Raw genomic sequence first — 25,162 nt, forward strand, 5'->3', positions numbered from 1 at the left:
AGCTTGAGGTGGTCACAGGGACATCAAGTGGACGCGTCCCGGAGGCCCAGGAGGCCGTCGTCTTGCTCCCCGCTGACCTCCCAGGGCCCACAGCAGAGCCCGACACGGAGACGGAAATGTGAATTGGGGAGCTGACAACGTATCTCATCTGGTATGTATCTTTTCCTATTTCTCGCGACATCCCTGTCACATGCTATTCAGAAGACTGACTTTCTCAGGTCCACAGTGTTAGCTAGTCATTTGCCAGGACTTGAACTCATACTTGCTAAGGGCCATTTTTAGCATTTACAGCAAATTAGGAAAAAAATGACAATGAGACACAGGCACCTCTGGCAGGCAGATGGCTCTTCTGTGGCTGATGGGGTGCCGAGCCAGCTGGGCTCCAGCTCCTCCTTCCCACACCTCCCACCCTCTCCACCCAAGGCCCCCGTGCAGGGCACAACCACACCAGAGCACCCTGCCTCTCATGCCAGCCCTGTGCCTCTTCAACCACACCATGATGCCAATTCCACTGGTCAACAAACATGAGCTGCCTCTACGGAGCCAGGCCTCACGTACATGGTAACGCAGCTTGTTAAGTTACGCAGAAGGAAGCTCCAGCTTACACACTTCCCCGGGTATAAATACATCCACTCTTAAGTTATGTGTCACTTACTTCTGAGGCGTTTGATGATTATTATCCATTTCATGATGCCTTTCTAGTGCAAAAATAGTAAGCATATTGAATATGATACTAAAAAGAGGCAAGTGGATACTAGGAAATGAAATTTAGGTTTACACTGATGGACAGGCACCCATTACTTCTAAATATCCCATTGGATTCATATACTAAACTGTCATTCAATAGAGGAGCTTTTGCACCTGCATATGTAAACTAAGATTATATCATATCTCCAGCAAACCTGTATGGAAACTTGAGCTATAAAGGCCTCATCAGACTTTGACGGGCTTCCCCTTTTCCTTCTTGTTCTCTCACTTCGGGGAAGGAGGCAGTTAACAAAGCTAGGGCAGCGCAAGTGTGGGGGGTAGTCGAAGACAAGGCCAAATACAGATGTGCCCTTGTGAGAAGGCCTGACTGCCCGTACCCAGGAATCCTGGCTCCCGAGCGCTGGGAAATTCATCAAAGAATGTGCCTCGGTTTGTGCGATGCCAACGGTTCCTGCATTAAAGCTCGTGTGTGTGGAGTAAAGGAAGAGGTGACGATAAAATAGTAATAGCTAACATACAGAATTTATCTATGCCATGTACAGTCCTACAAGCTTTGTATGTATTAACTCGCTTAATGTCCACAACAGCACTATGAGGTCTGTATTATTAGTTATCCCACTTCATAGATGGGTAAACTGAGACACCAAGAGCTAAGGATTGCACAGAGCTAGTAAGTGGTAAAATCAGTATTCAAACCGGATAGTCTGTGCTGGAAGCCACGTCAACAGCCCCTGCATCACTGTACCTCTAGAGAGGAGGTATTTGTGTCCACGTGTGTACGTTTGTTCACATATACCTTGAAAGCTGAAGAGATCTATGAACAAACCTTGCCCCCTCACTGTGCCTTGAAGAAAGGGAAAAAAGTCTCCATTTCATCTGCGGCATGCAAGAGAACCTTGTGATCTTGGATATCAAAGTTGGCCCTGACACGAGGCGGAACACTTCAAGGAATCAAATGAAGGCCATCCTCCAGTCCAACAGAACAGATACAAGTGCAAATTCCAGTGGCCTCAGCGACAAAGAGAAAATTAATTCACCCACTGCCAGCTTGCGGATCCTTGACCAGGGACCCACGGTGGTGGGGTAGAGACGCACGTCCTTGAGTCCCTGCCTTTGACACACTCAGCATGAACTTGGGCTCTTCCTGGAGTCAAAGACTAGCCCTTTGCTCCAGCCGTTCTCTCCCTCTCCCTTTCATCAGAATGTCCCACTGTTGGAGCCTCCATGATTCAAGGAGGGATGTCCTGGGCTTTATTAATACGACCTAGAAGATGGACCTCATTCTTGGGATACAGAAGAATAAAGACTCCCCAGCAAGAGGCCCTTTATGGGCAAACACAGAGGGTGTGGATGGGCAGATGAGCGGCAGCCTCTCCTTTAACACTGTGCTGCGTGGATGGTCCAGCCACTGGGCTGCCCCTTCCGCTTGCCCGACCCTCCTCAACAGGCACAGACGTTCTGTCCAGGCCCCTGATGCGCACTCCAGGAGCTGGGAGAGCAGGATCCAGGCTTCCAGAACAGCCCTGCATCTCACCTTCAGACTCAGGTGGTGCCCAGCTGGCCTGAGCGCCAGGAGTCCCTCCACCTGCTCCCTCCTGGGTCATCATCCTGCCAACAATGCTGGGCCACATTGAGAAGCTTCTCGGCGTGAAGAGCTGTGCAGTCCAAGGGCTTGAGGACACGGGAAGCACGGGCCTGTGTCTGCTGAGTGCTCTCGTCCTGGTGTGCAGCGTTAGAAGCTGACCCCTTCTCCGAGGGTCCTTCTTATCCGCCTCCACCTCCAACTGAAACACTGTGCAAGCCAGCTTGCTGCTAGGACTCGCTCAAAAACTCAGCAGCCTTTGGGGGCAAACGGTAGAATTCCCATTTCCGTCAAAGTGAGACATGCGGCCTGGACGGTGAGGTTCCTACGGTCGCTGCCCTGGAGCAGCTCTCCGAGCACAGCGAAGGGCAAGACAAACAGACGGGGTATCGCCATCACGGAATAAACGTCTTTCTGGAAGGCAGGTTAGCACCGTGTTCACCAAATGGACCAGTCCAGTCACCTGCTTCCAGACAGGATCCTGTGTCACAAAAGTCATAAAATATTTAAGGGATCCGCACGACCCCCAAATACTTCCAGGAATGAAGAGCCCTTGGCCACTTATGTTGATGGTTTCTCCAAGGATACTCCAACGCTCCTTCCACGCCAGGGAGGTGTAGTCACCCCGATGTTCTGCTTCCTGACATTTACGGAACTTGATGGCTTTTGTAGCCTACTCAGTCATAGGGGATAGAGAGAAAGAGAAGCAACCTGACCTGAACATTCCAGAGGGTTAGCAGATTAGGGAAACAGTAGCTGGATTGCATCCAGGATAGCTTTTGGGGGTTTTTTCTTTTCTTTTGTTTTACCTTTCAGCTGCCCTCCCCGCTTCATGAGACACTTTATGGGATGCCAACTCATTTAATGCTGCCATAAAGAAACCCATGAAATCCTGACACCCCAATAAAGCCCTTACAACAACTCATATCTGAAGCTCCTTTATTTCTTCCAGATGGCACAGCACACGTGAGATCAACCAACCCTTCAGGAGGTCAAGCCCTGCATTGCTTTTCTTTAGCAGAAGGTCAGAGCCTACTAAACAATGAAAATGCAGACAGTTACAGGTTGAAAGAGGCTAAGAAACTAAAGCAACTAAACTAAAGAAATAGTGTTTATGTGTGACTCTGCATATATGTATGTGTATCTTGAAATAGGGTCTTTCTGGAGGTTAAAAAGAAGCAGTAATAAAAATAAATAAAAATAAATAACAATAAAAATAAAGAATCAGTAAATTTGAGAAGATTTCTCCCATGCACAGTGATGATTCTTGGTGTTCTGGATCCTATTGACAGTTCCAAAATTTCCCTCACCTACTCCTTTTCCCACTTGCTGTAAAATGGATATAACTCTTCAAAAGGATCCAACATCAGAGTGATGTCAATCAAAAGCTATCATTCTCAACTTAGCACTAAAAAATGTAGACGTTTGTGTCACCTGCCTGCCCTCTGAATTTCTTCTTGTCTAGGCTCATGTTCTCCCATAGAAAAGAAAGTGTAAAATTCACCTCTCCTATCACGTGGTCCAGCTTTTACTCCGGTCAGACGAAAAGATGTCTGTGCATTGAGTTTCCCTCCAAGTGTCCTTAACACTCCACGATTTGTCACTATCATCCTTCAATCCTTGTCGGTTGCAGGGCTTTATGGGGACAAATAAGCTTGTTAACAGAGACAAATAACAACAGAGGAAGAGACCCACGGAGAAGTATGAGGCTGAGATATGAAGGAAGGCAGTGAGCCAATGAGATAGAAATACACAAAAGGTGAGAGCAGGTGGCAAAAATGACCAAGAAGGCTCTGGTTTCAATACTGAATCGAGAATTTCAGCCCCTGAAAGAAATCAGGTAAGCTCACCGGATGAAGACACCAAAAGTTAGGATACTCGGGTTCTCTCAGCGCTTGACTACAAGACGATAAAGTGGGAGGGTGAGTGAGGGCATGGGCATCAGACAAGCCCCAGTTTGAGCACAAGCCCTACTGCTTGCCTGCTGTGTGCATAAGTCCCTTTGCCACCCTGCTCTATGCTTCCAGAACACCCATGCTGGCATCAGGGTGCAGGAAAAGATTAGCTCACAGCAGGTGAGGCCAATTTTCAGATTTATGTCTTTGCACTGAGTATGATTTATGGAATGAGAGACTTCATAAAACTGTAGTGCCAGAAGTCAGAAGATACAGGGAAGGTGGCAAATTCACCCACGTCACCACGTCTCTCTCAATTCCTCTTTGCCTACTGACTTTTCCCTTTGGCTTTATGACATTGTGATGGTGCCACAGTTTCTTTCTTTCTTGCCTCTTCGCAACCTTCCTTTTCTTTTATTTTGCACACTCTATGCTTTTGCGGTACCTGCCTCTGAAATGGCCCTACCTACTATCATTACCCTTATGTACTGTTTTTCCCTTCCAAAAAGATTAGGGTGGACCCATGTAAACCAATAGGATATCACAGGCATCATGATGTGTGGTTTCTGAGGTTGGGTCATGAAAGCTGGGAGGCCCCCACTTTGTTCTGTCTCAGATCACTTACTTGGGGGAATCCAGCTGACGTGCTGTGAGTACATCCATGAAGCAGCGCTGTGGGGAGGTCCATGTGGCAAGGAACTGAGCCTTCCTACGAACAGTTTGTGGGACTAAGCCAACTTGGGAATGGATCTCTAGCCTTGATCAAGCCTAGGACTGCAGCCCTAGTCTACAGCTTGACTACAATCTACTGAAGAGGTTCCAAGCCAGAATCCCCTAGCCAAGCCCCACACTTAGATTCCTGACTTGGAAAAACTGTGTGGTAAGGACACATTATTTTAAACCATTAAGTTTTGGGGGAATGTGTTACACAGAAATAGAAAATTAATACAATCTCCTATCATATGTTTTGGACTCTTACAACCATTCTCTATTGATCTGTCAGCCGTATCACATTTCAATCCCAAAGTCTGTCTGTACGTTTAGCTCTGCTACAGACTTTTCCAAACTTATACCATGGCTTCCACTGACTGAGCATTTTTTTCCCCATTCAAACTGGATATTCCACCAAGACCAAATTTCTTTCCTACAAAAAGGCTCACTTCGGAGGCCCTTACATTTGATTAATGACATACTCTATAGCTTTTTAGGAATTTTCATATTCAGTACCTACTTCAAGTCTTAGAATAGTTTTGTGAAGTAGGAAAGAAAAAAAATGTTAGTCCCATTTTATAGATGAGGAAATTTGAGACCCCATGTATTTAAATACTGACTTGCACAAAACCACAACTATTTAGTGGTAGAACTAGGATTAGAAACCTGGCCTTTTTTCACTGCTCTGTTTCTTCAAAATAGGCAAATCAAATGCACGGTGATCTAGCTTTATGAAGTGATGTCTAAGCAACTCAATATGGACTCAGCCACCACAGATTTTTGTAAAAGCAGAGCCTGCATAGATATGCCTAGGTGAAAAATGAAATGCTACCTACCAATTATGCCAGTTACCTGATGCTGCATCAGAAAGCATCACAAATTTAGTGCCTTAAAACAACAATACATTATTATATCTCTCTTTCCTCTGGGCGTTGAGGAGCTGATCTTGGTAGTTCTCACTTGGGATCCATTTTGACATTGCAGTCCTATGGTGCTGAGGCTGTAGGCATCTGAAGACCTCTTCCCTCGCAAGTGTGCTGCCTGGACTAGGATGGCTGTAAGTGCTGGCAATGGGTTAAGTGTAACTCTTTCTCTTTACATGGACTCTCCATGTGGCTAGCTTTTGTTTCTTTACAGCAAAAAAAAAAAAAAAAAAAAAAAAAAGTCTTAGTGAAATCAAACTTATGAGAAAATTGAATTCTTCTGTGCATTCCAAGAGCAGAAGCTGCAAGTCTTCTGATCGTTAACCTCAGAAGTCCCAGAATGCCACTTTTACACATTCTACTGGGTAAGCAAGTTACTAAGGTCAGTGGGGTAGGGTAACAACAGACTCCTCCTCTATGCAGGTAATGCATACAGGGAAGGAAAGAAAAGATGGTGGCCTTCTTGGAGGTACGCCATCACAGTCTACCCTCTGGCTCTGAAAGAGTATGATCCTCCTTCATGCAAAACACACTCACTCTCTTCCAGGGCCAACAAAGTTTCATCCCATGAGAGAAACAGCTCAAAATCCAGAACTGTATCATCTAAGTTAGATTGCATTCAGTGCAAATGAGCCTCCTTTGGAACAGCTCCTTGAGTACACTTTCTTTTGATCTGAAAACCTATGAAACAAACAGTCCTCTGCCCACTCACCCACCCAAAACATATAATGATGAGACAGGCACAGAAAAACTACAATGTACCCTACTGTTGTAAAAGAATAGAAATAAGTGATTCCTAGCAGTCACTGTGTCAAAACAATTCTATGGGACACATGTTGCTAGCTCATTGATGAGGGCCCAGCCTTGCTCCCAGAAAATAATTCTTCATTCTTTCCTCTGGGCTCATGTTTCTATCTTCTAAATTTTCTTTTCTTTTCCATGAGAAATGGCCCTTTTTGACACCGAGCAGCCTCCTCATTTATTTCCTGCTCATATAAGATTGGGGCTCTAAATGCCTTCTCTATACCATATCTGTCCTTTTGAGTGCAAGCTGAGATAATTCCTTTAGAAAAATGTGCAGTCTTCCTTATAGCAAATTATAATCCATTCACTGACAGAAAGGCCATAGTCCTTTTCTCTTTCCAAGACAGCCCCTTTTCCCTTTTCTCCGTTGGCCTGAGATTAGGAATACTGTGGAATAGTGCTTCTGAAGGTTCACAGATGCCTTTTGTCAAGTTTAAAGTGTCTATAACATATTTCCTTAACATCCTTTTTTAGTGAAGGAAGTCTGAGAGGCAGAGACTTAATATTCTTAGAAGGCCTACTAAGCATGTCCTTAACTCTTTATGAGGTCTCAAAAAAAGGTCTCCTAGCTTTGAGACTTTTACTCTGAAACCATAACTTAGAATGCCCTGGATTTTCTCTCTCGCCTGGGGGTATTTCTAGTTTGAAAGATTTTTACTGGGAGAGAATGAGAATGAGAAATAATTTTATTTTTGAACCCATTAAGGCAGGATTCATTTACATTTCCTCTAAATTCTGCTTGAAACTAAGTCATTCCTTCTTTAGTTCATCTCCACTCACATTTTATAACAGACAGCTAGAAGAAGCCATTTGGCACCTTTTACATTTTGCCTGCAAATCTCTCTGGCCAGATCCATAAGATTATTTGTTTTTTTTTCCACATTAACACCGGCGACAATGCCATCCAAATTTCCATCCTATCAATAACAGGGGCTCCCTTTTTTCTAACCTCCAGCAACATTTTCTTTTCTTTCAAGCCCTCATCAACAGTCCCTTTGAGGCCTTTCCAGATTTCTCTACCAGAATCTTTGTGGATATTCCAACTCCATTCAATGCCCAATCTGAAAGAAAATGCCACATGCTCTAAGTTTAATCTACAGCAGCACTTCACTTAGGGGTACCCAAATTTTATGCTAGTTATCAACTTTTGCTTTAAACACTATCACAAAACTTATTTGACTTCAAGATCCACTATAAAGCTACAGTAATTAAGACAGTGTGGTATTGGTGAGAGAATAGAAAAATCAATCAATGGAACAGAATAGATACCCCAGAATAGACCCATATAAAGATAGTCAACTGACCTTTGACAAAGGAGCAAAGGCAACACAGTGGAGCAAAGATAGTCTTTCATCAAATAGTGCTAGAACAACTGGCCATCCACAGGCAAAAAAAAAAAAAAAAAAAAGGATCTGGACACAGACCATACACCCTTCACAAAAACCAACTCAAAATGGATCATAGATCTAAATGTGAAACAAAAACCTACACTCCTAGAAGATAGAATAGGTGAAAATTTAGGTATAGAGTGGATATAGCTGTGATTCTCAGATACAACACCGAAGTTAATCCATGAAAAAAGTAGTTGATAAGCAGAACTTCACTAAAAATAAAATCTTCTGCTCTCTAAAAGACATTGCCAAGAGAATGAGAAGACAAGTCACAGACTGGGAGAAAATATTTGAAAAACCACATCTAATAAAGAACTCTTGTCCAAAACACACAAACAATTCTTAAAATTCAACAATTAAAAAAGCAACTCAATTTAAAAGTGTGCCAAAGTCAACAAAACGTCTCTTAGCTTTGAGACTTTTACTCTGAAACCATAACTTAGAATGCCCTGGATTTTTCTCTCTTGCCTGGGGGTATTTCTAGTTTGAAAGATTTTTCCTGGAAGAGAATGATAATGAGAAATAATTTTATTTTTGAACCCAACCGATACCTCAGCAAAGAAAATATACAAATGGCAAGTAAGCATATGAAAAATGCTCCACATTGTATGTCATCAGAGAAATGCAGGTTAAAACAACGAGATACCATTACACACCTATCAGAAAGGGCCCAAATCTGGAACATTGACAATACCACACACTAGTGAGGGTGTGGAGAAACAGGAACTCTCATTCGTGTTGGTGGTACAGCCTCTTTGGAAGACAGTTTGGAAGTTTCTCATAAAACTTACCATAAGACCCAACAATTATGCTCCTTAGTATTTACCCAAAGGAGTTGAGAACATATGTCCACACAAAAGCCTGCATACTAATGTTTACAACAGCTTTGTTCATAATTACCAAGACTAGGGAGTAACCAAGATATCTTTCAGTAGGTGAATGGATAAATAAAGTCTGGTAAACCAGACAATGGAATGGATTCAGTGCTCAAAAGAAATAAGCCATCAAGCCATGGAAAGACATGAAGAAACCTCAGATGCATATTACTAAGTGAGAGAAATCAATCTGAACAAGGTAAAAACTGTGACCCCCAATCGTATGACATTCTAGAAAAGGCAAAACTATGGAGACAGTAAAAAGATCGGTGGTTGACAGTGCTTTGGGGGAGAGAAGGGATGAATGGGCAGAGCAAAGAGGAATTTTTAGGGCAGTTAAAGTGATACCATAAAGATGAATGATATCATAAAGATACATGTCATTACACATTTATCCAAACACTTATCCGTCATATGTCTGTTCAATCCTACACAGTGTACAACACCATGAGTAACTGTGATACAAATTATGGACTTGAGGTGATTATGAGGTGTCAGTGTAGTTTCACCAATTGTGACAAAGGTAGCACTCTAGGTGGATGTTGATACTGGAGGAAGGTTGGGATTGTTTGGGAGTAGGGATAAGTGGGAATTGGTCTTCCTTCTCCTCAATTTTGCTGTGAGCCTCACACTGCCCTAAAACATAAAGTCAATGAAAAAAATCTCCCAACTTTAGTGACTTAAAATAACAATATATCATTAGCTCTCATGGTTCTGAGAATTGATGGATTCATCTTGGTAGTTGCTACCTGCAGGTTAGATGGCTGGGATCAGATGGCAGCTGAAACTGGAGTTATCTGGAAGTTTCTCCACTCTTGTCCTTAGCATAAACACCTGGAAGGGCTGGTTTCTTGGGCATTTCAGTCCGTCCATGCAGCTTTTCCACATGACTCTATTGGATTTCCTCAGATCATGGCAGTCTCAGGGTAGCTGGGCTTCTAACCTGGGAGAGCTGGGCCTCTCCCAGAGTGACATTCTCAGGGCCCCACACAGATTTCCATACCAGAGGTTCCTGCACTTTCTCAGGCCGCAGCACTGACAGTGGCTCAGTATCATTTTTACAACGTCCCTCAGCCAGAACAAATCACAGAAAACAAAGGAAAAGGAACCGAATGGCTCATTTATTAAGTAATTACATCAGACAACTTGATAAGCTTTTATTTCCTAATAACTTTTTAGTTACTATTTTTTAAACATAAATTGAAATAACATAAATTGAAATTGAATATACTTTTATTCAATTCTTAAACAAGTACAATTACTTGTACACATACACCTGTCCCAACACTATGCGACTTCTCGAAACCTCCAATCGAATAGGAAGTATTGGATACTATCCCATGTGTTTCCTGTTCCTCAGTAATTTTTGTGCAATACTTGTCTTATCTCATCATATGAATCACCAAAAACCAAGACTTGTGAAGCTATTAAATCCTTAAATTAAATGTAACACACTATTAAAATTGTGAACTATGTTGAGCTAGTAGTTTTTACTGTGTCTGATAGACGTCCATGGGTTTTCCTCAAAATTTAAAAGTAAAACACGGTGTCCCTGTGAGTTTGCTATGGCACCCAAGGAGCCTCAGTACACTTTGGAAACCACTGCACCATACCAATCAAATCCTGAAATTAGACGAGGAATTTAAGGAAATTATTTTCACTGAGTCTCATCTTTAACTTCCTGTCCTTATCTACCTAAAAGATGGCCAGGCAGGACCAAATACTATAGATTTGGCTCTAGTTTGGCCAACATCAGTAAGACATATAAGCAAAATTGAGGTAAAGTTTTAGTTTCTGTCTCATCCACAAGAGTTCCTAAAACATGTTAAGGAAGTCATTATTTATTTGCACACCATTACACCTATACAAATAGCATTAAGGTTTTACATCTCCGAGTTTGTGTTCCCAGTTTACTAACAAACTGCCTAAATTAGTGGTAGATATTCAACACCCAATGAATAATTAATTAATAATTAATAAATATAAATAATAAAAATGAATAATGATTAATTAATTAATTAATAATAGATACAGACACCTGTCTGGAAAATGGAAAGGCAACTCCCATGGGAAGTCTATTCATTTGCAGTACTTTGCTTAGAAATGTCCTCAGCTAAACATAGGTCATTAATTACAGTTTCTACTTTCCACAAAAATATTAGAAAACAATCTGGCCCAATGTATCCACCACTTTACAGCAAAAATTACCTTTCCTCCAATTTCCAATGAAATGCTCTCATTTCCATCTGGGGCCACATCAAAGCCATCTTTAATGTCCATATTTCTACCAACAATCTCTTGAAGGCAATATCAGGTTTTTCTAACAAGTGCCTCTACGCTTTTCCAGCCTCTACTTATTAGCCACTTCCATACTTTCAGGCATTTGTTACAGCAGGACCCCACCTCTAGTTACCAAAATCTGCCCTAGTCCACGAGGGCTGCCATAACAGATTACCATGGCCTTGATGGCTTGAACAACAGAAATTCATTTTCTCACATATCCGGAGGCTGGAAATCCAGGGTCAGAGTGCCAACAGGTTTTCTCTCTCCTGAGGCTCTTCTATTTGGCCTACACTTCTCACTTCCCACCTTATCCTCACATGGTCTTTTGGGGGTTCTGCACATCCTTGGTATCTTTTCCTCTTCTTATAAGAATACTAGAGTCCCACACTTAAGACTTTATCTAACCTCAGTTACCTCTTTAAAGTCCCAATCTCCAAATAAATACAGTCATATCGAGTGTTAGGGCTTCAATATATGAAGATTGAGGGAAACAATTCATTTCATAACAGGAATACATGGGGAAGTTGTGCCCTGTGTCATTTCCTTAAGGGATTTTTCTTTTGAAGTGTTGGTTCTTATATTTTTATTTATTTTATTATTATTAGTTTTTAAAGACTTTATTTATTCATGAGAGACAGAGAAAGAGAGAGAGAGAGGCAGAGACACAGGCAGAGGGAGAAGCAGGCTCCATGCAGGGAGCCTGATGCAGGATTCGATTCCAGGACTCCAGGATCACGCCCTGGGCTGAAGGCAGGCGCTAAACCACTGAACCACTCAGGGATCCCATCTTATATTTTTATATATTAGTTTCCGGTGATCCTTGTTACACTAGAAATTGCATGCAAAAATATGTATATGAACTTTTCTGGAAAGAGGGCCTATATTTTCTGTTCCAAACTTTGTATCCACCATGGAAAGATTTTTTAAAGATGGCAAGTTCCAAGCTCAGAGATTCTTATTTAATTCCTGTTGGGTGAATGTCAGGCATGGATCTTTTTGTAACATTCTCTATTTGATGCTAATGTGCAGCCAAGTTGGAGAATCACTAGTCTAAAGCCTTTTTATTTAAATTGCAACCTGAATGCCAGTAGCATTTACATTAGCTGGAAACTTATTACAAACACTGAACCTCAATGCATGCCCAGACCTACAGAATCTGCGGAATTTGCATTTTTGTAAGTTGCACAAGTAATTTGTTTGGTTTGCCCATTAAAGTTTGAGGAGCCTTTGTTTATAGTTTTCCTCAGATTGTAACCACAAAATTTTCAAAACCACTAAGAAATTTTATTTTCAATATGTAATTTTAGGATGGCTTACATAGCAGTGCTTGTTCTTTTGTTTGCTATTGGGTCTATTTTAGAGACAAGGTCATGTCAGGGTCAGTTGCAAACAAGTAATCCATGAAGTAGCAGCACAGTGAATTACACAGATTACCTATTATTATCTATTATTCATCACTGCAAACATTATGCATGAGTGCTCAACGATCAACTGTAGCTCGTCTACACAGCATTTACCCTGAAGATACAAAGAGCCTTAATAAAGAAAACAGTAGCTGGGTTGTGTTAATACTGAAACAAAATAAAAAGAGAAGAAGGTCTGGAAAGAAAAAAGCTAAGGGGGTAAGATGGGAGAAAATGAGAGGGTGAAAGAGAGGCACGGTATTTCAGTGTCTGAATATTAGAATCTCAATCTTAATACCTAGGGCTTTCAATGGGTAATTCTTGACCTCTACCAAATCACGTCCCATCATTCCTATGGTTATTTTGAATAAATAGGATGGAACTGGATTGGGATTGAGGAACAGGAACAAGAAAAAATTCCTGTGAAGAGGAACAGATTATCAGATAAATTTCTCTAGGTAAGTTACTGGATGAATTTCATTGGATGAATTGCTTTTTTTTTTTAGAGATTTTATGATCTATTTTTAGAAAGAGAGAGTTCATGAGCAGAGGGAGGAGCAGAGAGAGTGGTTGAGAGAATCCCAAGCAGACTGCCCGCTGGGCTCAGCACCTTGAGATCACGACCTGAGCTGAAATCAAGAGTCTTATATTTAATGCACTGAGCCACCCAGGCACCCTCTGATGAATCACTCTTAATGATAACGGGAAGAATCATAATTTTCTGCCTTTTTAAAAATTAATTTCAAAAGTCAATCAATTCAGCAAATGACTAAATTTTCAAGTCTATGTTTAAACTACTATTAAATTTTTGTATGATACTACAGAGGAATTTTATTTGAACATTATATATTTGCAGATTCCAAAAAACATTTACACTTCCAGGCCACCTGGGCATGCAATCACTCCTTCAGTTTCCTCATTCATTCTTACTTCCTGTGTGTCTACATCCTCACTACAACTCCTGGACATTGGCCCTAGGTGAGCAATAGAAGGTCCTTGGAACTAGCGTGAACCCAATTCCTGCCTTCAGAGCTAATAACCAAGCAGAAATACCAGGTGGACCAGAAGTGATAATAAACAAATAAATTAACATCTCTAACAGCTAAATATGGAGACAATATAATCCTGTGAATATCAAAAAGACTTTGTTTCACTACGAACTTTAAAAAATATCTGCATTAGGATGTTTCTCTCTGAACCAATACAGTGGATAAACACCATTTTTAAAAATCAAATGTCTTTTTATAAGACTGTATACAATACTTGAGATTATTGGCTAACATCAATATTTGGACAAAGTTCATGTTATCCAGCCATTATTTGAGTGTTTAATATGAGCCAATAATTATTTTATCTTCTGTTTGTATGTCTCGTCCTTATACATTCTTTTACCTTCAGACTTTCTGTTCTTAAATTTGAAGCACATCGTTTATAGTACCATATATTCAGTCTGACAATTTTAGTATTTTACTTGGAACATTTAGTCTATTGACAGTGAACGTAATTACTAAAAGATGTAAATTACTATCTAACTAGATTACTGCTTATTTCTATTTGACCCACCTGTTTACGTTCTTATTTATTTATTTATTACTCTTATTTATTACTTTTTTCTTTTAAATTAATATTTGATTATTTAATACATTTTTATTATTTCACACTCACCTTCTACTAGCTTATTTGTTACACTTTTTTTGCAAGTAATTTTAGAAACTACAATCTAGGGATCCCTGGGTGGCTCGGCGGTTTAGCGCCTGCCTTTGGCCCAGGATGTGATCCTGGAGTCCCAGGAGCAAGTCCCATGTCCGGCTTTCTGTGTGGATCCTGCTTCTCCCTCTGCCTCTGTCTCTGCCTCTCGAGATCTCTCTGTGTCTCTCATGATTTTAAAGATTTTAAATAAAATCTTAAAAAAAAAAAAAAAAGAAACTACAATCTACATTTAAAAAAAAGAAACTACAATCTACATCTTTAATTACATTCTAATGGTAATTATTAGCTCTGACATCTCCCTTCACTGCTAGAACCTTAGAATATTTAAAATCTATTATCTCCCCTCCCAGATTTTATTTTTCACTGATATACATTTTAATTCTATACCTATTTTAAAACCCACAAGAGGGGTGCCTGAGTGACTCAGTTGGTAAAATGCATGCCTCCAGCTCAGGTCATGATCTCAGGGTCCTGGAATTAAGCCTTGTGTTGGGCTTCTAGCTCAGCAGGGAGTCTTCTTGTCCTTGTCCTTCTCCCTCTCCCTTTGCCCCTCCCTCCTCTCATGCTTCTTAAAAAAAATTATTTATTTATTCCTGAGTGACACAGAGAGAGAGGCAGAGACACAGGCAGACAGAGAAGCAGGCTCCCTACGGGGAGCCCAATGTGGGACTCGATCCCAGGACCCAGGATCACACACTGGGCCAAAGGCAGATGCAACCGCTGAGCCACCCAGGCACTGCCCCCTACCATGCTTACTCTCTCTCTGTCTCTGTCTCTCTCTCTCTCTCTCAAATAAACAAAATATTTTTTAAAATAAAAATAAAACCCACAAGAGAAAACATTATTATTCCTTTGTCCAAGTAATATTTGTTTGATTTACCCACGTATTAACACTTCCTATTTTTGTTGTTTTTTTATATTTGCCTATTTATATCTGGGGTTATTTTTCCTCTGTATGAAGAATTCTTTCAATATACCATTACTGTTAACACATTTTCTTAGATTTTGTTTATTACTGTCTTTATTTAAGCTTTTAAGAATAATTTTGCTAGATATATCATTCTAGGTTAACAGGGTTATTTGGGAACCTATTATTTTGGCATATTAAAATGTTCTATTGTTTTCTAATTTACATTTTCATGTTAAAAAGTTAGCTGTTAGTCTTCTGCTGCTCCTTTACAGGTAATATGTATTTTGCCTTTGGTTTTAAGATTTTCGTTTCTTTTTAATTTTATGTAGTTTTACTATGATGACCCCAGGTTTCTTTATACATATATACTTCATTTTCTTGCACTTTGCTTTATGGTGCTTCAAAGATATTGTTCTACAAATTGAAGGATTGTGGTAGCCCAGGATTTAGCAGATTCTATGGGCACCATTTATCCAACAGCATTTGCTTATATCTATCTACATGTTACATTTTGACGTCAAACATTTTCATTATTATTATATTTCTTATGGTGATCTATGATCAATGATCTTTGATATTACTATTTTCATTGTGTTGGGATTCTATGAACTGCATCCATATAAAGGGGTGAATTTATTCAATAAATTTGTGTGTTCTGACTGTTCCACTGAGTGACTGTTGCCCCATCTCTCCCTTTTTTTCCAACCTCCCTATTCTCTGAAACAGAACAATATTGAAATTAGGCCAATTAATAACCTTACCATGGCCTCCAAGTGTTCAAGTGAAAGGAAGAGTCAGACATCTCTCCCTTTAAATCAAAAGCTTAGTGGGAGGCATGTCAAAAGCTGAGACAGGCTGAAAGCTAGGCCTCTTACACCAAAGAGTTGTAAATGCAAAGGGAAAGTTCTTAAAGGAAATTTACAGTGCTACTCCACAGAACCCATGAATGATAAGAAAGTGGGCATCTAGGTGGCTCAGTCAATTAAGCATCTGACTTCAGCTCAGGTCATGATTTTGGGGTCCTGGGATCAAGCCCTGCATTGACCCCATATCTGGATCCCTGCTTACTGGGGAGTCTGCTTCTCCCTCTCCCTCTGCCCCTTCCCCCACTCATTCCCTCTCTTTCTTTCTCTCTCTCAATCTCTCTCTCTCTCTCCCTCTCTCTCTCTCTCTCCCTCTCTCTCTCTCTCCCACTCTCTCTCTCTGTCAAATAAATAAGTAAAATCTTAAAAAAAAAAATGCAACAGTCTTAATACTGATGAGGAGAAATTTTAGTGGTCTGCATAAAAGATCAAACCAGCTACAACATTCCCGTAAACCAAAGTCTAACCCAAAGCAAAGCCCTAATTCTCTTCATTCTGTGAATTCTAAGGCTGAGAGAAGTGAGGAAGCTGCAGATGAAAAGTCAGCAAACGGCAGAGGGTGGTTCATCAGGTTCAAGGACAGAAGCCTTCTCTATAACATAAAAGTAGAAGGTGGAAGCTGTAGCAAGTTACCCAAAAGGTCTAGCTAAGATAATTAATGCAGGTGGCTACACTAAACAACAGATTTCCAAACAGACAAATAGCCTTCCATTGGAAGAAGATGCCTTCTGGGCTTTCATAGTCACAGAGTCAATGTCTGGCTTCGAAGATTCAAAGGACACGTTGACTCTCTTGTTAGGGGCTCATGCAGCTGTTAGCTTTAAGTTGAAGCCAATTCTTGTTTACTACTTTGAAAATCCTAAAAGCCTTAAGAATTATGCTGTCTACTGTGCTGTGCTCTATGAATGGAACAATAAAGCCTGAATGACAGCACATCTGTTTACAACATGGTTTACTGAATATTCTAAGCCCACTGTTGAGATCTACTGCTCAGAAATATATATATATATATATATATATTCTTTTTGAATATTACTGCTCATTGGCAATGTAACTGGTCACTCAAGAGTTCTGATGGAGATGAAATAAGATTAACACTGTCTTCATGCCTATTAACACAACATCCATTCTGCAGCTCATAAATCAAAAATTAATTTTTGCTTTCTGGGACGCCTGGGTGGCTCTGCGATTGAGTGCCTCCCTTCGGCCCAGGGCATGATCCTGGAGTCCCAGGACCGAGTCCCACATCGGGCTCCCTGCATGGAGCCTGCTTCTCTCTCAGCCTGTGTCTCTCATGAATAAATAAATAAAATCTTTAAAAATTTTTTTTACTTTCAAGTCTTATTATTTAAGAAGTACATTTCCTAAGCCTACAGTTGCCATCGATAATGATTCCTCTGGTGGATCTGAGCAAAGTAAATTGAAAGCCTTCTGGAAAGGATTCACTATTCTAGTTGCCATTAAGAACATTTGTGATTTGTGGAAGAGGTCAAAATATCAACATTAACAGGATTGTGGGGGAAAAAAAGTTGACGCCACCCCTCATGGATGACATTGAGGGTTTCAAGACTCCGGTGGAGGAAGTAACTGCAGATGTCGTGGAAATAGCAAGAGAACTAAAATTAGAAGTAGAGTCTGAGAATGTGACTGAATTGCTGAAATCTCATGATAAAACTAATGGATGAGGAGTTGCTTCTTATGAATAAGGAAAGAAAGTGGTTCTTGAGAGGAACCTACCCCTGGTGAAGACACTATGCAGATCACTGAAATGCCAACAAAGGATTTAGAATATTACATAAACTCAGTTGATAATGCAGTAGAAGGGTTTAAAAAGATTGAGTCCAGTTTTTAAAGAGGTTCTACTATGGATAAAATGCTAGCAAATGACATCACATGTTGTAGAGAAATTCATTCATGACAGAAAGAGTTAGTTGATGTGGTAAAGAGAGGTAGCATTTTTTAGCAATAAAATATTGTAAGGTATAATTAAGGTATGTACACTGTTTCTTTTTTAGACATAATGCTATTGCACACTTAATAGCCTCCAATATAGTGTAAACATAACTTTTACATGCACTGGGAAATCAAAAAATTCATTTGACTTGTTTTATTACAATATTTGCTATATTGCAGTGGTCTGGAACTGAGATTGCAATATTTCTGAGATGTGCCTGTATTTATCCTGCTGGGGTTTATAGAGATTCTTGAGTTTGTGCTTTGCTGCTTTTTATCAGCTTCTAAAAATTACCAAATATTCAAATATTTTTATAACTCATTCTAGTGTTCTTCTACTTCTGGGACTACAATTACATTGAGATTTACTGTGTCCAATATGTTCCTTAATCTCTTTTCTGAATTTTCATAATTGTCCCTCTGTGCTTCAGTCTGGATATTTCCTGTTGACCTCTAGCCTCCTCTTCTACTGTGCTAAATCTAACATTAAACCTCTCTATTGAGTTCTTAATTTCACCAATTGTATTTTTTAGTCCTAGAATTTACATGTGATTTGTTCATTTTATATCATAGGGTCTTATTCGAAGAGTTTAACATTTATAAGAGATTACAAGAATAGTACAGAGTTCCTATTCACCTATTAATAATATCTTACCTTCCCAAACACATTATCAAAGCCAGACAACAATGTTGGCACAATATTATTAACTATTAATAAAGTAAAGAAATTATTCAGATTGTGTGTGTCTGAGTCTGTGTGTTTCTGGGAAATTTTATCACATATGTCGATTTGAATGCCTAGCACCACAGCATTTGATTTTAAGCCTAAATTCCAAGTTCTCTGTGAAATATTATTTTTGTCCCTCTTTTCCTCTATTTTCTTGAGTATTTTAATCATAGTTATTTTGAAGTTCTTGCCTGATAAAGACCTCGAGGTGATTTGAATACTGGAATTAAGTATTGTCTACTTTTTTTCTCAGTTTCGGTCCTGTTTCTTGGCATGCCCGACAATATTCTACTGACTGCATGACACCAAAAATAGTAAGTTGTAGCAGCCCTAAATGATGTTTTCTTCTTCCTGAGAGGGTTTACTCTTTCCTCTGTGATGCAGAATATGGAGCTGGTACCTTAACACAAGCCCTTTAAGGAAGAATTACAATTTGAGTAAGGCTCTATTTTGTTTTGGTTACTCTTTAAAAGTCCCAGCTGAGGGGAATCCCTGGGTGGCTCAGCGGTTTAGCACCTGCCTTCGGCCCAGGGCATGATCTTGGAGTCCCGGAATCGAGTCCCACATCGGGTTCCCTACATGGAGCCTCCTTCTCCCTCTGCCTGTGTCTCTGCCTCTCTCTGTGTCTCTCATGAATAAATAAATAAAATCTTTAAAAAAAAAAAAAAGTCCCAGCTGAGGGCCTGGGGTTTTCACTGGGTACCTTTCACATGTGTACAACCTGAACACCAATTCTCTCCTTTATAAGAGAATCAACGTTTGTGCTCTGTGTTTCAAAGACTTTCTGCTGAGGTCTTTGCCTCCCATCCCTGGAATATCAGACTTTGGCAAATGTCTTGATCAAACTGGCCAAGGTTTAGGCTCGATTCTCTAGCCTTCCCTTCTGATCCAGGTTCCTGAAATTTCTATTTTTTAGTCTCTTCATTTCCAGAAGAATCCTAAAAGGAAGGTCTGTTTGTTTTTGTGCTTCTTAGCAATGGCCTTCTGCCTGAGATCTTCATCTGAAATCTCAGCCCCTTGTCTCAAGCCCAGAATCAGCAAATGCCCTAAGAGAAAAAAAGAGCTGCAGCCTGTTGACTCACATCCCTAAGGTCTCCCCTTTTTGGGCATTTTAGACCTCTGGTCCTACATGCTCCAGTACATTTCTGCCTCAAGTAGATGTTTTTTACTTGACATTTTTAGTTGTTCTCAGAGAGAGCATGGGTTTACTACAACCTAATCTATCACAGTCAGAATCTGGAAATCCAGAATTGCCTGACTCTAGACTTTACATTTTGATTGGTGTTGGGAAAAGAAAGGCAGACAATAAACAACAAACAAAATTTGAGCAAGATAATTTCAGAGGATGATAAATGCTATGATGAAAATAAACAAGATGATGGGAACATCCTGAGGTAGCAAACTGCCTTATATCTTGGATCTGAGAAAATACAGCTTACAACATGCCTTGACTTATCATTATGGACTGAAGGTTTGTGCCCTCCCAATTCATATGTTGAAATCCCAATCCTGATGTGATGGTGTTTGGAGGTGGTGCCTTCGGGAAGTGATTAGGTCAGACCTGGGCTTAGTGCCCTTATAAAATAGAGCCCAGAGAGCTCCTTTGCCCTCCACCATGTGAGGACACAGAGAGAAGAACCGGGAAGCAGATCTGCTGGCAACGTGATCTTGGGTTCTGGCTGCCAGAGCTGTGAGAAATAAATTGGTGTTTCTTATAAGCACCCAGTCTATGGTATTCTGTTGTAACAGCCCAAAGGGACTAAGACACTTATCTGATTAAAGACCAGTGAAGAAAAGCTCTTATTATCCCCATTTTGTAGATGAGAACACCTTAATCTTTGGGGCACAATTGTTCTTCACTCTTCAGCAGTCAGACCAGGCTGGAGAACGTCCGGTAATAAGATAGCGGGGAAGTAGCACTAAATCTGACCCATACGCACTTCAGCACAAAGACCCCTGACTACTCCAGATCAAAAAAGAGAGAAAATCTTCCCGGACTCCACCATTCTATACTCTTAGTGCCTGCTAGGAAAGAGGCCACTGGAGGGCACTTTGGTAAATGGAGCTTTCTAGGTCTGCCTCTAGCAATTGAGGGAGCCATCTATTCTGAAGCCTGCTTAGCAGCCATAACTCACAGGTCTTCCTAATTCAGATGGGTTTGGGATGCTGGACCCTGGAAATAAGCTTTCCCCACCACTGCACTTCACTCAGCTCTCAGCCTTACATCATTTCCAAAGCATTAAGCAGTCTGCAACTCGAGAATCCTGCCGCTGGGTGACATCTGTAACATCTGACATCATTTAGAAGACACTGCAAGGGTAAAAGAGCACTTTTTTTTATCAGGGACATAAATAATTCTGAGGAAGAAATTAAGTTAAAAGGCTTTTCTTTCCCTAAATGGATTTGCAAGATTTGGCTTCCCAGCCAGGGCTTCTGTGAGGAGATCTGTTTCAGGGAGCCGAGGGAGTAACTTTGAGCGTTTGACACGCGGGCATGCTATGTTCTGCAGAACAAAGAAGGACGCAAAGGGAATTCCCAGGCTGTAAGGAGGCCCTGGTAATGGCTGATGAAGAGGAGATGACGGTGTGGCTTCCGTATGCTTCTGGGTGCCCTAGTCAACAGCAGACGGAAGAGGGACCCAGGCTGGGTGTCTGTTCAGGAAAGAAAGCCCTTTAATCCCCAGGAATGTTCATCAAGATCTTGGGAAGTTGCAAATGGCCATGTCCTGCCAAGAGATTCCCAGACCTTCTTCTCCATCTCATCCCAACTCCACAGAATTAAGAAAGACTGTGCTTCCTGTTTTGTCTTTCGAAGCTCAGCATCCATATCAGGAAAAGAAAAAAGAACTAAGAGTCTAAACTTCTTATAAAACTTACTGAAATTGCTACCAGATCTTTGACAATAACGAGAATTTCCATTCCATCTCACCCCTGGCTCCTAGCACAGGGTAATGCTAAGAGCAGGCATTCCATCCTCCCAGGTCTACCATCGAAGGCTGCCCGGATTTAGGGGCTGCTAAGAGGGACTGCATGTGAGCAACATGTGAGGACCTAGCCTCTTACCCACACCCACAAACCAGTCTCCGCTGTATGAATGGAGCGGAAGCTGCAATGCAGAGTAGAGAGCTAGCATTCCAAAACCTTTCATTCCATAACCGTCTCAACATGAACAGGATGCAAACTAGGCTGAGGGTTAAAGTTCTAGAATCCTGATACTGGAAGAGCCATTAAGCTTTTAGGATCAACTGCAGAATACTCATTTTACAGATGAGGATGCTGTTTCTTCACACTACGCAGCTAATTAACAACAGGGATATAAGCTCTGTAAAGACTAGAGCATAAGGACTCAATCGTGTTGGTACCTCTCATGCCTAACAAGAACTAGCAGGCAGTGGGTGCCTACTACGGTCCAGAAACTGTATTAAGTTCCACGTGGTAAACCGAGATGGATTCAATGCGGTCCCAGTCAATGTGGAACACACCACCTAGTGGGGGACATGGGCACATAACCGAAAATTACAAAGCAAGGCTGTTCATACTTCCATAAATACGTAAGTAAGGTGCCCAGTGGAAAATCCAGGGGAAATAATAAGTATTGTCACCTGTGGCCTTCCAATAACTAAGCACCTAATATACCAGAATAAGTGTTGACAATAAAATAATAGTGAAGGAGATGCAGTCTCTGCCCTAAAAGAGTATGAAGAGAGGTGATACCAATGTATTATAGTAAACGGTGATGTAAGTGTAGGGCGCTTTGGGAACACATGGGAAGGGTGTATGTATGACTCAGACTAGGGAAGGCAGAAAAAAATCTCCAGTGGACATGGCATATAAGCTGAAATGAGCAGAGTAGAACTTAGCCCAGTGAAGAAGAGGGAGGAATGGGGCGGGCAACAAGACATCGTAGGAAGAAGACAGTGCATGATTTAACCTTGATGTATTTATGGTGGAGCACAAATTTGCAAGGAAAGGAGAGTCAGGTATTTTCGAAGGTAAGAGAATTCTGACTGTAAGCCAAACTTTATCCAGAAGATGCTAAGTAGTTTGATCTTGAGAACAGTCTGAACCCACTGAAAATTTTCAAACAAAGGAATAAAATGATTAGGTTTTCATTTAGATCATTTCAACATGGACTGAGGGAGTACAAAGAGGCAAAACTGGAGGCAGGTTTTCTCATTAGGAGGTTGCTGGAAAAAGTCAGACAAAAAGTGATAATGTGTATGAACTCCCTAACAGTTGCCTGAATTCTGAAGTTTCTACTTCTGTAATTAAAAATGTTGCCAAGATGACGGTGGTGTAAAGGAATATTGTGAGAGTAGAAATACAAAAATAATGAGCGATGCTAAATGGGTATGGTCAGCAGAATCTGCTGATTAAATGTAGGAGGTAAAGAAGGAAAGAACCAAAGTTGACTCCCAGGTTTTCTGGCTTGAGCAACTGAGTTGTGCCATTTACTGTTGTTGGGGTAGAAAAGGAGGAGCCAGCAGAAACTGAGGCGTGTTATAAAGGTGATAACATTAGGGTTGGGTCTAGAGGTTAAATTGAGATTCTTCAGAAAGAGAAGGAAACAAGAAAATGGCTATAAAACTAGTTCATATCATTCTCATATGAGACAATGGCTACAATCTTTATTCTCTTTTGTCATACCCATGAAGAAGGAAAGACAGACTAAGAGAAAGACAGACAGGGAGAGGGAGAGAGAAAGAGGGAGGGAGAAAGGGAGAAAGGGTGGGGAGGGAGAGAGGCTAATTAAGTTCATTACTGAAGAATCATCCTGGGAAATGTCTGGCATCTACATGTTTAGTGGACAGTCCTCCTTGTTCTGCTCAAGTCAGAGATGATGAAGGTAGAGGGTGGGTTGGGAGTGGACAACAATCAGTAAAAAAGGAACATACGCATAGAGGACGTCCCCGCTCTTATGACGGTCCTAGAAGGATCCTTCTGCAGATCCGTTCCCAGCTGCCTTCAATGTAAAGTAAAGAAAGAAAAGAGAGTGAAGGCGAGTCTGGCAAATCCGATAAAGATGGATGGAAGGGATTGAGACAAAGGCACCTGCCGGCATTGTGTCAGCTCCAACTCACCAGCTCAAAAACAAACTCATTAATTATCCGGCAGCCTGGGCTGAAGTGGCCCCAGCGTAAGCGCTCCCACACGCCCGGCTCGCAGTGAGACAAACGGCCCCGAGGTAGACACACCACGGGCTCCGCTGCTGATGGAATGCACAACCGGCTCCGCCTGGCCCAGGACAAGTTCCTGCAAAGGACACAGACTTTAGACGGTACGGCTTCGCCCAGGACCCTCGTTATTTCACATTTTGTGTAGGATTGTCAAACAAAGCAGATCCTCAGCTTCCTTCTCAAGCATTTTGTGGCATTCTTTCCATGCAAGGTCTCCAAGCAGAACAAAGATGTCAACTTCCATCACCCCCAGACGTGCACACATGCGTGCGCACGTACACACACACACACACACAGACTGTGCTTGCCTTGATACTCTCCAGTGCTTTTATATTGTAAGCTCAGAGGGCCCAGGCCTAGTTGGCCAGCAATTCGAGTAAACACATTATTTCACTCAAATCTAGCCATTCCCCTGTGCTCCCAGCCTCAGAGCACGCCCCTACCTTCCTCCTGGATGCTCACTTACTCAGCCTCAACCCCCTGTCCCAATGATCACTCTGTCCTCTGTGTTCTAGATCTTACTGCCTCTCCAGTCATCCTTTCTCCACTCCTGCCCTGACGCCAGCCCCTGCCACGCCGAGCCCAGACTTCTGCGGCAGGCCTGCCCCCTCCAAAACATTCTCCATGCAATAGCAGAAGTGTCACTCTAGAACACAAAGCTAAAAATGCCATTTCATTGTTCTAAATTCTTTAGTGTTTCCCCCATGACTTCGAGTAAGCAGATACTCTTTAACAGGACCCACAAGATCTTCCATAATCTGTTGTTTTCCTTTTATCTTCAACCTGATTCATCCTCAGCCCCACTGTGTTCTACGCTCTACCCAGGATAGTGCTTTTGGTTCCCCTGTGTATCTGCTCTCTCTGCCCTCAGGGCCTCCACAGACCCTCTCCATTGGCTGAGAACATACTTTCTCCACCTCTTCACCTGCCAGCTCTTACTTATCCTTCTGAGTTGAGCGTATAATTCATTTCTTCCAGGAAACGTCATTTGATTGAACTTCCTGACAGGTTTTCACCTTCCGTAAAGTACAATTGGACCCTTGGTATGAGAAATCATAACTGCTTGTTTCTCTCTCCCATTTCATACTAGACTGTGGGTCTTTGGAGAGCAGCTACAACAACGATGGTTGTAGATAAGGTGTAGTGTCAGTCCTGGTCACAGTACCTGGGACACAGCAGACCCTAAATAAATATTGAGTAAATGAATGAACAAGGAGGTGGCAACCAGGAAGAGAATCAGTTAAGCCT

Source organism: Canis lupus, chromosome 3, assembly GCF_048164855.1.
Source record: "Canis lupus baileyi chromosome 3, mCanLup2.hap1, whole genome shotgun sequence".
Classification (NCBI taxonomy): domain Eukaryota; kingdom Metazoa; phylum Chordata; class Mammalia; order Carnivora; family Canidae; genus Canis; species Canis lupus.